The 15679-nt window shown below is 38.8% G+C and overlaps 1 protein-coding gene across 5 annotated transcripts in view; it reads left to right on the top strand.

Moving 5' to 3' along the window:
• The window catches only part of GBE1 (1,4-alpha-glucan branching enzyme 1), a 221155-nt gene that overhangs the window by 104277 nt on the left and 101199 nt on the right, over window positions 1–15679 (top strand). The gene's annotated exons all lie outside the window — the stretch shown is intronic.

The following is a 15679-nucleotide window of genomic DNA, read 5'->3' as shown; positions in this document are numbered from 1 at the left end:
GTGCTGCCTGGCGGTTTCTGGATCGTTTACCCTCAGTGTGTAATTTGGGAACTGTACTCATATATGTGGTTTGGCCACTAGGTCTAGGGCCGTGGTCTATTTTTGTGGTTTCCAGACCCTGAAGACCCCTTTGAGGTATATGCCCACTGTGACCTTAATATGGCCCAGCATTGTGGATAAGGAAAGACAGGGTTTCCCTGTACATGGACTTCATTTACCAGCTTTACCAACATTGTCTGCAGGTCATAACACATTATGCAGTTTAGTCAGCAGAGGTTTGGGTATTATTCACTTTTTTTTGTGGCACCCTCTGGCTTTTGACTCTAATTTCTTAGCGAACAATTTTAAATTTGGCATTTTACCCTTCCTATCTGGACCTAGGATGAGTGTAGCCACATTGCGCGGCCCAGATGATTGTTTCCAGCCACCTCTTCTGCCAAAAATGCAAACAGTACAATGCTGCATTGCCGTGGCCATCTTATACAGAGACACAACCATAGGAACTCAATTAGTGCATGGGTTTTAGCCACTCTTTCTCTGGACATACACACTTCATCCATTCCACAGTCTTTGAGTACCACACTGGATATCCACTCACCTTGACAAAAAGACATAATTGCATGCTTTCCGCAGACAGACTACAGAACACTCCTCAGTGTGATAGCTGTTCCCTTGACCCAGAGCAATGTTCTATTCTGACACTGCTCCCCTCATTTGTCTCTGGATCCCTCTCGGGCATACGCCACTGTCTGACAAAAACATATTTCTCTTCCCCTTTGTCTGATAATAAATTATTATGCAACATTGTGTGAAAATCCACCACAAAGTGCTGATTAACCGTTGTGCAAAATGCTGTCTTCTCAGTGTATCCTGCATACTGCGTGAACTTCACCTCCATATGCTGAGTACTCGCCAAGTTTCTTTCAAACTCAATTCATGAAAGCAACCAACAGTGTCCATTTCAAGTAACTACCCAATCTTCTGACTATCACATCACATAAGCTTATAATAATCAGTATGTCTCTGCAGCCTCCAAATCCCATCCAGAATAAAATGGCACATTCATCTTTCTCATCCTAGATCATAGGCAATAAAAAAAGAATATAGCATAAAATCCTCTTTATTCACAATATTCACAATATTTCTTCCCTAATGTTTAACTCAAAGACTCTCAGGTCACAAAGGCTCCCCTCAATATGTTTCTGCATGATGGTTCTGGGTCTCATTGTAGCCACCTTCAAGGCAGCCTCCTTTGCCTAATTTCACTCCAGACCCCTTCAATCCAAAATTCTCAAGATGTACAGCAAGCAAATCCAATCCTTGAATTGTCCAGTGCTTCAGGCGAAGATCTCCATGACACAGTAAATCTCCAGTCCTGCCCTGGAATTAGGGAAGTCATTCCCTCTCAGGACGTGGAGACTACAGTGTGAGCCTTACAGGCTGGGGTAGGCTTTTCAACTCGCTGACTCTTTTGGGTACATAATCCTCACAGGCGCCAACAACTTTGGATCTTTCTTCTACAAGGTCACCCAATTAGAGTATAATCAGACAATGCCACATCAGTGGATTACATAATCCATCAAGGGCACCATAAACCTTACAACCGTGACAGAAATTATTCTTATGAGCAGAATCTTACATTCCAATTCTCTCAGTAGTTCACTTTTCAGGAGATAACAATTGGCAGGTAGGTTTTTCCAAGCTGCCAATGTCTAGATCCAAGAGAATGGTTTCTGCCCACAAAGATTTTTCAAAATGCCTGTCAAAGGTGGGGAAAACCAGATGTAGACATCCGAGAGGTTCAGCAACAAGCTGAACAAATTTGTAGCCAAGACCAGAGATTCTCTAGACTTCACAGTAGATGTTCTGATAATTCTTTAGACTTGATTCCTACCTGTTAATGTCTTTCCTCTAATGAAGATTGTCCCTTGATTGCTGTGCAAGATAGAGGAGGAAAGGGTGCTGGTGATTCTCATTGCACCAAATTGACCCAGAAGAATGTGGTACACAGACATCTGGTGGACAAACCATTGCCCTCTTCCAAACATTCCAGACTTTCTGACCCCAGACCTCCTGTTTCATCCTATTTCTCAATCACAAGCTTCACTGGTCATGGAAGCTCATGTCCTGAATCACAGGAGTATCTTTGAGCAAGGAAATCCAACCCCAAGAAGATTTTCTATCACGCATGGAAGTCCTTCTTTGCATGGCATGAGGACAGAAGCCTTAACCCTGAGTAATACTCTGTTTGTTTTTTGACATTTCTTCTGGTCTTGACCAGCTTTTGGCCCTGAATACCCTCAAGAGACCAGTTCTTGCCTTATCTTCCTTTTCCAGAAACTCTTCACCTCCCAATCCTTTTCTTTAGGCAGTTGCTCATGTCATTCTCCCAATTAAACTTCCTGTGTAACTTTGGGATCTTAACCTAGTGTTCTTTGCTCTTAAAGTAGTAGTAAACTGGAAAAAAAAAAAACCTTTTTCCCCTACAAAGCAAAGTTATAATGTGCTAGTATGCATCGCATGCTAGCACATTATGTTAACCTTACTTAAATTAAGCCGTCCAGCAGTGCGCTGTCACCTCTGACAGGGTTTCCATCTTCACATAGTTACATAGTCTGGCTGAAAAAAGATAAAAGTCCATCCAGTTCAACCATTACAAAAAAAAAGTTATAATCCTACACCCACAGTTGATCCAGAGGAAAGCAAAAAAAACACAGCAAAGCATGATCCCTTTTGCTCCTGCAGGGAAAAAAATTACTTTCTGATCCCCAGTAAAAATAGACTTTACTGCCACTTTAACACACTCTAGGGGCGACCCTATCAAACATTTTTGCCAGTGAGCAGTCACCTAAAGGTTGCAACATATAACCTATAATCTTTGAATACCAGTCTTGTGTACTGTTCTCCAGGATGAGGAATTAACGGGTAGGTCAAAATTCCTTTTTTTCCATTTAGAAGAAACTCTAGTCAAGTCTGACACATCAGTAAACTTTTTTATCTGGGTATGTGTTCTTGCTTTGTCCATTTGTGTCTGTTAGCTGAACCTGAAAACAAAACAAAAGGTTGCAATTTACAATTCACCATCCCCTGCTGAGGGTAAGTCTATCATTGCTGATAAGGGGCATAGATGTTGTGCATGAAACGACATTTTTTTTTTAAGTGCAACTAAAGGCATACTGTTTTATTTTGGGTTTTGGATAGAGTGGAGAGGGATTAGGACTCCAGTCAGTTTTTATTGCTGCCTGTGCCCCCATTAGGGGGATTCACCCTCTCCATTTGTCCTGTTTACCTTTTATCAACGAAAGTATAAGTAAAACAAAATCCCAAATTTTGGGATGACATCTGAACACTAAGAGTGGGGAAATCTTCCAAAGGGAACACTAGTTCTGGTGAAACATCGGGATTACCTCACTTTGGAGATATTTCCTCTCACTTCCTATTTTGGCTGTGGAACAGGAAATGAAGGGAAATCTCCCCATTGGGACACAGATGGCAAAAAAACTGATAAGGGGTTTTAACTCTCCATTTACTCTATCCCAAATAAAAAAAAAATACCATCAGCTACACGTTAGGGTTTTGTATGCTGTCAGCAATCCAAAGTCAGCAAAGAGTTTTGCCAGACAAAGCCTTAATTTCCTCTTACAGGAATAGAAAACATTTTTTCTTGGAACTTATTTTTTGCTCTAAATGTTTCCATCAAAAACAGACCCATTTAATTTTTCTTATGCATGACAGAATTTCACATGTGCTGCAGACTTCTCCTTTAGGTTGGCTATGTTTGGTATATGAATGATTTGATATGCTAATGATATTCAGGCACAGTATGTTCGAGTAGAACTCAAGTTAAAACATTCATTCATCTGCTTTGAATGGAATAGTCTGGAAGGCTTATAATGTATTTTTTGTCCTCCTTTCAGAAGGTAATGACACAATAAATTCAGTTGTACAGTATGGAAGGTTTAGAATTATGGGCTGTTTTTGCCTGTTTCCCATACTTCCTGTTCTGAAGCTTACAGTTTCTGGGACAAAAACTAAGGACAACCTATCAAAAAGATACAGACAAACCTTAACGGAAATTCCTGCTAAAAAAAATGTAATGGTCTAGGGTCAGTTAATATACAAAAATAGCTTTGGTTGCAAAACACACTTTTAATCCCACCACCACCAATAAAATTCCTTTCTATCACTAGAAGTCCTCAGTTTGAATGACAGGCAGGTCTGTTGAACTCACTTCCTGTAAAGCCATCCTCTGGACCAACCCTGGGAATAAATTCCAGCTTTATGGTGAGTGCCATTTAGTGCAGCAATAAGGATCACTCTGGGCCACCACTGGAGGTGTCAAAGGATTCTTGATGTCACTGCACTGGCCAGAAGATTCATGGTGTTTGTTTATTTTATTTCAAACCTTAAGTTTCACTGTACCAATTTGAAATAAAACTAAAAGCTGCTTTTGATCTCTTACTTAAAAATACCAGTTAGCTGGTTGTACTGCTGATGTGCCGCATAATGTTTCAGAATGTGCAGGTATCTGACTCTTAATGAATATGCATTTTGGGAATATTGAAGTGGCTTGCTGTGTACTGATTCAGGGTCAGTGACCTAAAAGCATTTGAAATTAGGGGATCAACACGTCAGCCAAACAGCTAGCATTACCATAATAAGCAATAACAATGTTGTATTTGACTCATATCAGAGTTCTTGATAAGTGCGGAAAAGTGCAGTACAACCAGTGGATGAGCAGATTTGATCGCAGTTTCAGTAAAAGCTTTACTCACTCTCCTCGAGATTGATGGTCGGGTCAGACTAAGTGGATTTTCAAAAGGTCAGTCCACCTAAAATGGACCATTAACTGATATTTCAGTTTTTTGGTCTGCGCACATTACAGCAGTTATGAACACATCTTGCTATCACTTTGAGGACTCATCCTTTAATGTAGTAAATGCATATTATCTCAAAAAGCTTAAAATGCAACCCCAGCGATGCAAACCTGTACCCAAATTAATTGTATGTTTTAGATAGCGCTTTCTTTTTGTGGTATTTAATAACCAATAACCACTGTTTTTTATTTATTTTTTTACTTTATAAAGGAAAATTACAAATAAAAAAAAAACAATTTAAAGAAGAGAATATTTTAAAGAAATATTCTCTAGGAAAGACCCCAGAGAATATAGCAGTTATTCCCTCCCCGTGTGGCTTGAACCAGCAAAAGTGAATTAAAAAAAGAACACTCTAGGGGGTAAATTGCAATATAAATCTCTTTATTACAAAATCCGATAAGTAACAGTATACAAAAAGCACTAAAATCAAGGATACTCACCTATTCTCCAACAATCCAATGTCCAAGAGGTCCCTTGCTGGCATGTTCTCCTTGTATTCTTCTGGGAGCCAGTTTTTCGGTGATCTTGACATGAATGGGAGTGCAGTCATCTCAGCACAGTGGCCGTTTTAAGTATAAAGCTGGTCATACACTAGTAGAATTGCATTTGAAAATTTTCCTTTTAATTACATTCATTTGATTTTCTGATGATTTGTGGGGTCAAATCGACTATAGTGATGGGAAAATTCAGAGGAGCAGGATAGAATTTCTTTTTTTGCAAATTAATGAAATTCTAACTGTGAATGTGGTTTTCTTTTGGCAACAATTGTACATATTGTAACATATATGTTCTAGGATGAAATGAAAAGGGCTTTTGAGCAAAATTAGTTAAAATGGAATGATAGTCAGAAAATAAGTCCTGCTAGGTCACTTAATGCTGGCCCCTTTTCAAGTATAGCTATATAAAACATTAAAAATAAGTACTGTTTAAAATCCAGTAATACACTGTCTCACCCTGCTCTGCATATGCTCCGTTGCTCTCTATTTTTTGGCACTGTGCTGAAAATGTAGAGGCTGATCTGCTGACAGCCTAAGTATTTACTGCTGCTCAGGGGCTAATGGCTTCAGCAAAATGACAGCCTCCAGCAAGAAGAAACAGAAACAATGCTGGAGGCAGTTTACAGAAAACACTACATTTGGTAGCATAATTATTAATGTGGAATGTATGTTCCTTTCTAAAGAACATTATATTTTATCAAGTTGTTTTGGGTTAAGTTCTGCTTTAGCTTGGTTTTACCAATGAATACTCTGGTGAATGATTTCTTAAACTTTCCATACGAATACTCACAAATTCTACTGTTATGTGGCCATTTTAATTCTAGGTTTGTTTAGAAATTACACTTTCCTTTAAGTCAACTATAGACATTGCAAAGATTTTGGTAAACTTTGTTGCAGATTCTTACTTTTACTGTTCTGAAGAAATTGCTGCTTGTTTCACTATATCCCTTATTTATTCCTAAATGGAAAAGTCTGCCTTCACTTTAAGCACCTGAAAAAGATCTCTGCATTCAGAGGAGGAAAGATGCCTTAGATGTCTTAGGGAATATCTCACCAAATGAAACTCTAGTCAAAAGGGACACCTAAAGTGCAGACTTAGTGAGAACCAGTGAGACCGTCGCACAGGCAGGAAATTTAATTTTTAGGACCATTCTGCAGAATAACAATGTACAGAATATACTGTAGGTTACCATACTGAAATGTAATTTTTATTCACATTTATTTCAAAATGGCTTGTATAGCAATTATATACGTTATATTTTGGTGAGTGAATTTAAGCGAGTTTGTCTTTAACTGCTTTGGCACAAAGGACTGCGCACAAATAACATAGCTTGAATGTTTAACTCCTATTCTTATTTTATTGTGGTTGGTCAAGGGCAATTTTTCCATTTCGCAGGCATAGAGTGAATCAGAATTCACCCATGTAGCTTATCCCTAAATCAGAACAGCTATTTAAATTGTACAGCAAAGGTACAGATTTTTTTTTTTATCTATAAAAAATTATCATCTATACATTTTATTGTAATATTCTACTTACCTACCTCTCTCTCCTTAAAATTCTAGGTGCTCTTTTGTATATGGCAGTGCATATTGAGTCCCCTGTGCCATTCACCTTCTTATCTCTTTCATCTAATTCCATATTGGCAAGTCAGATACAACACAGAAATTGCTTATAGATTTTTAGCATAGCCGCATAATGTCTTCAGTGATTGTTAATACGTTTCAGAAAAACCTAGTTGTGTTTTCTTATTAGTCCTCTGATTTACAACATATTAATATGTGATGGCTTTATAGTGGATAGCCTACTGATCTATCATCTAAATTCTATGGCACTGAGATAATTTATAATGTGCTAAAATATTGATTGGGTCTTTCCCTTCCCTCCCCTTCATTCTGTTTCTGCTCATTGTAATTCCACAAGGCAGAAGATTTTTGCTACAGCAGATAGTTGATTTCCAACAGGCTTTATTGTAATTCAGAGAAGTGTTATACGTATAGAAATACCTCAGACAAAATGTGTACACTGCTTTATTAACCTTTTAGAATCCTAGAGCTTAGATTTTACATATGAGATAGTATGAGGGATGATAAGCAGTATGTTTGATTTATTTTAATTTTTCTTTGCATATTTTTCAAGGAAATATACTTTTCATTGTGTTTTGAAGACACAGTTCTGATTTTATATGGATGTAGCGGATGCATCTCTAATATTCTAGGGGAAATAAAAAAGAAATTCTCTATGTAGTAACATGGAGGGTCTGCACCCCATGCAGGCAGCTGACATGCAGCATGACCCTTACTCTGCTGTTGCTTGGCAGACTATTACTGTTAATGGTTTGTATAGATGTAACGTCTGCTTTGGTTCTCTACCAAATAATACAAGCAATAGTGAGCAATATAGATAACAGAAACATTTTGGTGCCAAATACCTACCATTGTTTAACATAAACAAATGCAGCAAAAAAAAGAAAAAAAAAAGAAGAGGGACTGTGTCCTTTCAGTTTATAGTCTAGAACAGGGGTGTCAAACTCATTTTCATTGCAGGCATTATAGTTGGCCTCAAAGGGCCAGTTGTATCTGTGAGACTATATAAATGTATCTACTCTTTATCATATTAAATAATTGCCTCTGCATTTGATTATTACTGGTTTTAGCTCTAACTTTAAAGTGTTGCTAAAGTCTGAAATATTTTTTCAATCAAACTAACAAACATGTTATACTTGCCTGCTCTGTGCAGTGGTATTGCACAAACTGGCCCTGATCCTCCTCTTCTCGGATCCCCTGCCAGCGATCTCGGCTCCTCCTCTTCTTTGTGTGTCCCCCAAAGCAAGCTGTTTACTATGGGGACACACACACTATGCGTGCACGTTCACAACCTGTATGTCTATGGAGCCGTGCTTCATAGACATACAAAGTGGGACTTAGCCCACCCACTTCCTCTTCACTACTATTGACTATTGGCTCCTGCTGCTGTTTGAGTCCTTGTGTGAAGAGGAAGAGAGGGGAGATGAGATACAGCCATGTGCATTGCTGATCTCTTCTCCCCTCTCTTCCCATTCACAGAGGGAAGGGGGAGCACAGGAAAAAGAAAACTTTTTTTTACCTTAATACTAGCAATGCATTAAGGTAAAAAAACGTTTTTAGGTTTAGTATCACTTTAAGACTTAGGCTGTGAAAGGCAGGTGCAGATCATCTCAGAGTCCCCTCACATTCCTATAGCAGATGATGCAAGTCTGAAAAAGGAGGGTCACACACTGTTGGTATCATCCACAACAAACTTTATTGTAGACTGCTCACACAAATGGTTCTACCATGGTGTTCTGTCTGAGCAGTCTCCAATCAGGTTTCTTACATGATACCAGCGGTGTCATCTCCTTTTCAACTTGCATAGAATTGTATTATTCTCATAATAATTATAAGCAGATGTCCAGAACAAGAAAAAGAGAGGAAGGCGCCTCTAAGTGCAGTATTGACAATTTATTCAGCAAACAATGGAAAATTTTCACATACAAGATAAACGGTTAAAAAGACTCATCGTGTGGTAAGTGGATCCAGGTGGGACATCCAGCCGTCCAGCAGCAGACTATGCTTATAGGATCAGGCAGTAGACACCAGGATGTGCCTGTGCATCAAAAATGAAGCTTGGAGAGCAGAGTCAGATGTAGCAGGTGAAGGGGGCGGTAATGCATTTCGGAGCATGCTCAATAGACTCCTTCTTCAGACCTTAGGAGTAGCAGCTTTTATTTTTTTGTTTTGTTTTGTTTTTTGAACGTTGACTTTGGACGCTTGGCTTTGTTTTTGCCTTATTTCTTTACCATTAAAGTGGACTTTATTTACCTCATTTATGACATGGTTTCTGCCTACATATGGATTAGTTATGATTGCATCTCATTAGGATACATGCCATTTGTCCTTGCTATATTTTGGTGTGCTGCAATTACTGACTTTGTTCCTACATAATGTACCTACAATTATTAGTTTAGATGGGAATTAAATAAAGAAAAATAATTGGGGCCCCCAGTTTGTACCAAAATGAATGATCCCACACCTCTTATGTGCTCTAAAAGTGGACCCTTTGTCGACTTAGTAGTTGACGTATCTGACAGGCTGGAGACTGACCGTAACATTTTAGTAGATTCCAAGGGGAACACTTTTTATTATGCAGTTCATTGCAGTACTAGATTTCACCAGCAGGGAACACTGAGGTCAGCCTGCACTAAGTGGGCTTTTTGCTTACCGCACAGAGGGTTGTGAAGGAAATAAGGGGTTTCCAGTTTTCCTTAAATCCCCCTTTAAATCCTCCTAACGAGAAATACATTTATTTAGGGCCAGCTTTAGAAGCATTGATTTTAAGCAGAAGTAACACTTGTACACTTACAGCATTAACCCACCTAATCCAGGGCAGCTTACTTTTTTTCCCTGTAACTTGGTACAGCTAGCCCTATCTAGAGTATATTTAATCAATACATTGCATCTTTCACTTACATTCACACAGCTGCAAGCCGGTCTGACAATAAGAGTTTACTCTTCACAAATGATAATCCTGTTGAATTTAAAAATAATCTACTCAACAGAGCCCCAGTGTTCTACATGCTGCTTTTCTATTTATGAGAATACCTGCAATCCACCCCATTGGTGATAGCCTCCTGCTATCTCATTTTAGCAAATCCATAGGATCTTTATCAATTTAATTTGCCAGTGTATTGTTGAAGTGACTGTGCCAAAGTAAATGTGGCCATAAAATTAGCTGTATGATGGAAAATATATTTTTTTTGTGCGCTGTCACCACACATGCTCATTAAACCGTTACTATAACATATTTTTTTACTTGTACGCACATTGTAAAAATAATGATTGTCGTGTCTTGGTATTGGTGGACAGAGTGAGTTTATTGTTTTAGATGTTCCGTGGATAAATGTGTCTGTTTCTGCATTTTAACTGTCATTTTCTTTGATTTTACATTTGTGTTACTTTTGTTCATCTCAGTGATTGCAGTTTTATAACGCTTTGAATACAAATAAAGTAATATTTCCTGGTACTCTTTTATTGTTTGGTATAGGTCTGAGCTATCTGCTTCTTTAGGATACTATCAGGAGAAAGTGCCATTGGAAATTATTATATAGATCTAATGTTTCTTCTAGAAAAAGAAAAAAACGCTAACACAAATTAGAGGGAATGGAGAACAGAAATATTAGCACTTCAGAGAGTTTAAAGAAGTTGTGAAGGTGTTCTTTTTTCTCCTAAAATAACAAACATGTTATACTACCTGTTTTGTGGAATGGTTTTGCACAGAGCAACCCCAAGTCTCCTCTTCTGGGGTTGCCCACCAGCGAAAGTTTGCCCCCCCCCCACCTCTCTGAACCTGGAACCTCCTGGAACACATGACAGGTCCCAGGAGGGATCGCAGCTCCATTTACAAAGAGCAGTGCAACTGGCTCATTGCTGACTGTAAAACAGTAAGAGGTCACAGCTGCCTTCCCACATCCAAGATGGCAGCACCGTGAAGCCGATCACTGGTGAGGACAACACTGGATCCATGGGCTGGTAACTGTGAGTTTTATTAAAAGTCAATAGCTGACTATTTTTTGACTGAAAATCTTCTTTAGCCACTTACCTGCCACCGTATAACAGATTACCCGCCGGCGCCCAGTGATTACCGGCGATCACCGACAGGGAAGGAAGGCTGCTTTGTTTACCAACAGTCCTCCTCCCTGTCGATTTGGACACACTGCTCTGGATGACTGAGCAGAGCCTCCGCTCCCTACTAAAACACTCCCATCACACATTTAACAGTTAGATTGCCCCTTATGTTAACCCCTTCTTGCCCAGTGCCATTAGTACAGTGTCAGTGGGGATGTCAGTGACACCAAGTCAGTTCCCCCCAGTGTCAGAATGCCTGCCGCTGTATGTCTCAGTATCTATACCGCCATTTTTAGACGCTATAACTTTCACGTAAACCAATTAATTTACACGTATTGTTTTTTTTTTTTTTAAACAAAGACATGGAGCAGAATACATTTTGGCCTAAATCTATGACGAAATTTGATTTTTAAATTTTTGTACTAAACATGTTTAATAGCAAAAAGTTCAAAATATTGTATTTTTTTCTCAAAATTGTCAGTCTCTTGTTTTTTTATAGCGCTAAAAATAAAAAAAAGCACAGGCAATCAAATACCACCAAAAAAAAGCTCAATTTGTGTTAAAAAAAGGACATAAATTTAATTTGGGTGCAGCGTTGCATGACTGCACAATTGTCAGTTAAAGTAACGCAGCATCGTAACGCAAACCGCTTCCTTCTGCAGCACCCATACTTCCTCCATTCACTGCCCAACACGGAATTCAGGTGAAAACAGCAAATTTAACTACTTCCCTTGATTTTTTGGAGCTTTTTTTCATGGAAAATCTGTATGCATTGATTGTGGATCAAAGCAATTTATATGCACAACTTATCGCCTCCAACCCAAATTCAAACCTTGCCAGACCATTTGCATGGAAACCCAATACGGTTTCTGAATTTACATTTTTTTTGGGCCTAACCCTCAACATGGGCATTACTAAAAACCGGGGATGCTGTGAAAAAAAATTTGATAGGTGAAGGGTGTGTTTTCTAATGAGGTCAGTGCAGGATGCCTGTGCTAATGAGATCAGCTGGTAATCTGCTTCCGGGTTCCTACTGGCTCCTCTGTCTTGTGTCTACATTTCAGCAATTGAAAAAGCTTTCTAAGAAATTTACCAAGGGCTAAGGTAAGGCCTTGTTCTTCAGATCAAAGAGTGCTTATATATTTTTGCAACTGAGGTACATTAATGGTATATTGGTGCATAGGGGAGCTGTATTTTATGTACACTAAGAACAAAAGTGAACTTAACCTTCAGCTACATTCAGTTTATATAGCACTTAGAGCCAATGCAGCACTTAGTGAAGGAAATAGTTTGTTTTGACCAGCTTGATCCAAATGAAGTATTTAAAGTGACAGGTACCTGGAGATCAGCTTTAGGCTAGGTTCCCACCATGCCGGTGATTGCCACTACAGGACCCAAACCTGTTCTCGCAGTTGCATCCACCCTCATAATGAAATATAGGAGATGCGGGTGGGTGTTATTAATCCTAAAGGCACATCGCCCACACTGGAATACAAACCTGCACTGGGAACTGCACTGTACATGCGTTTCCCTTGCAGACTGTGACTTCAAAGATGGTGCAGGGACCTTTTCCCTGCCTTGCAGGAAGCACGACAGCCCATTCAAGCAAAACAGCTGCCATACCTATGCAAACCACAGCTCGCAGAGCCGCACATATGTGAACCTAGGCCTAATGTCCACAGCCTATCCTTTTTAATAATTGGACTCCATTTCTTTCAAACATGGAGTCTTAGCATCATGTAGACATTATCACTGCTTCCTGTTTTGATAAGCAAGGTATATAAGGAAAATAGAATGGTTTATTTAATAAATAATGTTGATTGGGATGTGGGTGGGTTAAGATGGGGGGTGTTGCAGGGAGGGCTAAAGTATAAGCAGATTAAGCTTCAGCTTTAACCTGAAGACAAGGTTCATGAACAGTCTGTGCCTAAAATTCAAGCAGACTTCAAGGGGATCAATATGAAGACTAACCCAAGTACTTGTAGGCATTAAAAGGAGCTTGCACTTTAGCTTTGTTACCTTAGAAACATTTTAGACAAGTTCAGACTCACTGAATGTCAGTCTGAGATGATTGTTTAAATTTAAACCTAATATGTACTGTATAGTTTATACAGTGTAGCCTTCACATTGGGAAATTAAGAACAGCTGGTACCTAGGTGCACAAAGACATTTAACTTTATTGTAAGACCTTCAAAGCCTTGTATAGTTTGTGTTTCATAAAGATTTTCAATATTCCTATACTTTAAACATCATAGAATTAGTACTTATATATTGTAGACTATGAATATAAGCCATATCAGTGTCACATTTTGGCATAACACAGTTCTATTATATTCAATGTCACCTTGCATTTCAGCATTTTATTAATTAATATTCTAAAAAGGAACAGCTAATCGCTGATGGGGAACAGATTTTGCAACCAGATTATTGCCGTATAAAACCTAATATTCTTTTCTCGTTTTACAATGCACAGCCCGTCCAAGACTTACCTTTTAACTTCTCCACTTTAAATGATTATCTCTAGTTTTAAGCCCATGGCAATATGGTGCTTGCTGCTGGTCGGCTACGCACTTAAATGGAAGGAAAAAAAGAAGTAATTGTGTTATAAGAAGTATCTTTCATGTAACGGTATGCCCACACGTTTCACAGTACACCTCACAAAATACAATGACATTTGGGAAATGAAAGCAAAAACTTCTGAGAATCTGTCAAGGTTGGAAATGCCAAAATGAACATTAATTTAACTCAGGTTAATAATAGGCGCAAAGTGGGGAAGTGAAGTTAGCTGCTGGAGGGAAGCCAGAAATGATAACTGAAAGAAGGGGATGGTAACAAGCATAAACACATAAGCTAAAGCAACCCCGTCAGTTGCTTTAAGATATCAAGCTGAAAGCCTCTTGAGTTAAGCCGGCCATACATTGGTCGAATTCCAAAAGAAATTTCATTCGAAAATCTTTTCTAAGAATTTTCATTTGAATTTTGCATCATTAGTGGGCCACAGCAATGGCGATTTGCAAGGGACCATCAAATTTGAGTGATCGGGAAATTGGAAATTTTTTGAAAAATGAACAAATTTCTAATCAATGATGGGAGAATTCTGTGAGAAATGTAATTGAAAAATAAATAAGCATGAGCTGTGACCTGGAAATAAAAGAAAATTCTTGGCCACAAAAATTCTTTTCTTTAGCAACATGAGGTGAAATTAAAGGCTTAGTTGGTTGAATTTATAAATCAATGGTGGCACCATCGCATTACAAAACGCACTAAATTTTTTAATTTTCTACAGAAAATTAATTTAGAATTGGACCCATGTATTGCCTGCATTACACTCACCTCTCCGGAGGCCCACGTCTCCTACTTACTTTCTGTTCCAGCTCTTCAGCCTCCGTAATACTTTTCAAGCAGCTGCTACAACCAGCCGCTGTGAAGCTTATGCTAATCAACACATCAGTTTATGTATCTACAGCTATTTTATCCCAACGTTTGATTAGGGGGACAAGAAAACAGCGCTGTTTGAATTTACAGCATCACAAACTTGCATCTGAAGTTTAATATTATGGTGTGGTGAGTTAATCTTAGATTTACTATAGTTATTTACAACCCAGGAAAATCGCAAAAGCCTTTGTTATGTGCAGAAGCCGCCTTCCCAGTGTCCAAACACCTAACACCCAGTCTCCACCTTTTAGAGTGTTAAGGAAAACTACAGGGAATACAGAGCCACCCACCCACTTTCTTAGGCATCCTTAAGGTCACTTAGGGATTTGAAGGTAGGAGACACAGGCCATCAGAAAGGTGAGCAAAGGAGCTCTTCTTTTGCAGGAGTGATAAGTATTAATGGTATGTAAAGTAATCGGTTGTAAAATAATGAAACTGAGACTTTGAAACCCTAGGTGGACTTGTATGTGGCTTTTTTCGCAACCATGGGCTCGATTGATACCTATACAGGCAGTATGTGCCTTTATTACAAACTAGAGTAGCTTAGTAGCAGATCAAGAGTGAAAACATCTCACACGCAGTTAATGCACCATGCAACTAGGGAGGTTGAGAACACAGTGTAGTCTGCGTACATTAATTAGGAAAGTACTCTTTATTTGCCAAGTAAACGGTTGTCCTTTTTCATATGTAATATTTCTGCATTAAATGTTGTGGTATCAAAACATTTTAAGAAAAAAAAAATACCTTGGGATAGTAAATCGTTACATGGCCTTGATAACCAAGTTTCAGGACCTTCTGTAGTAATCAGCAGTCACTCTGGAAGTTTAAAGAGTGACATAGCTGTTATAGATCCTACTGATTTTCTTTGGCTGCTCAGCTGGAGAACTTTTATAGTCCGTTTTAAATATGTAGAATTATGCATCTTAATATACTGTATGCTGCAAACTCATAGACTTAGAATGTGTGTGAAATACAGTATATTAACACAGCCTTTTTCAGCCAGGGTGCCTTGCAAAATGCCCTCAAGTTGACCAAAAATTGTATACAAACCAGCAGGTGGATCAAGCCTGCCTTTTAGTTACACAAAGCCACAGGTTTTCATTATGCACCATTACGATCTTTTAGCCACCAGCATCCCAACAACCAATGACATTGTCAGTTGATAAGAAGGGTGTCGGTCATCTGCACAGCATCCTTTTTTGCCCCTCTCAATTAGTGCTGGGATCACAT

This window comes from Staurois parvus, unplaced genomic scaffold, assembly GCF_062004578.1.
Source record: "Staurois parvus isolate SC_StPar_1 unplaced genomic scaffold, SC_StPar_1.0 ptg000299l, whole genome shotgun sequence".
In the NCBI taxonomy this organism is placed as follows: Eukaryota; Metazoa; Chordata; class Amphibia; order Anura; family Ranidae; genus Staurois; species Staurois parvus.
This window is presented reverse-complemented; position numbering and strand designations above follow the sequence as displayed.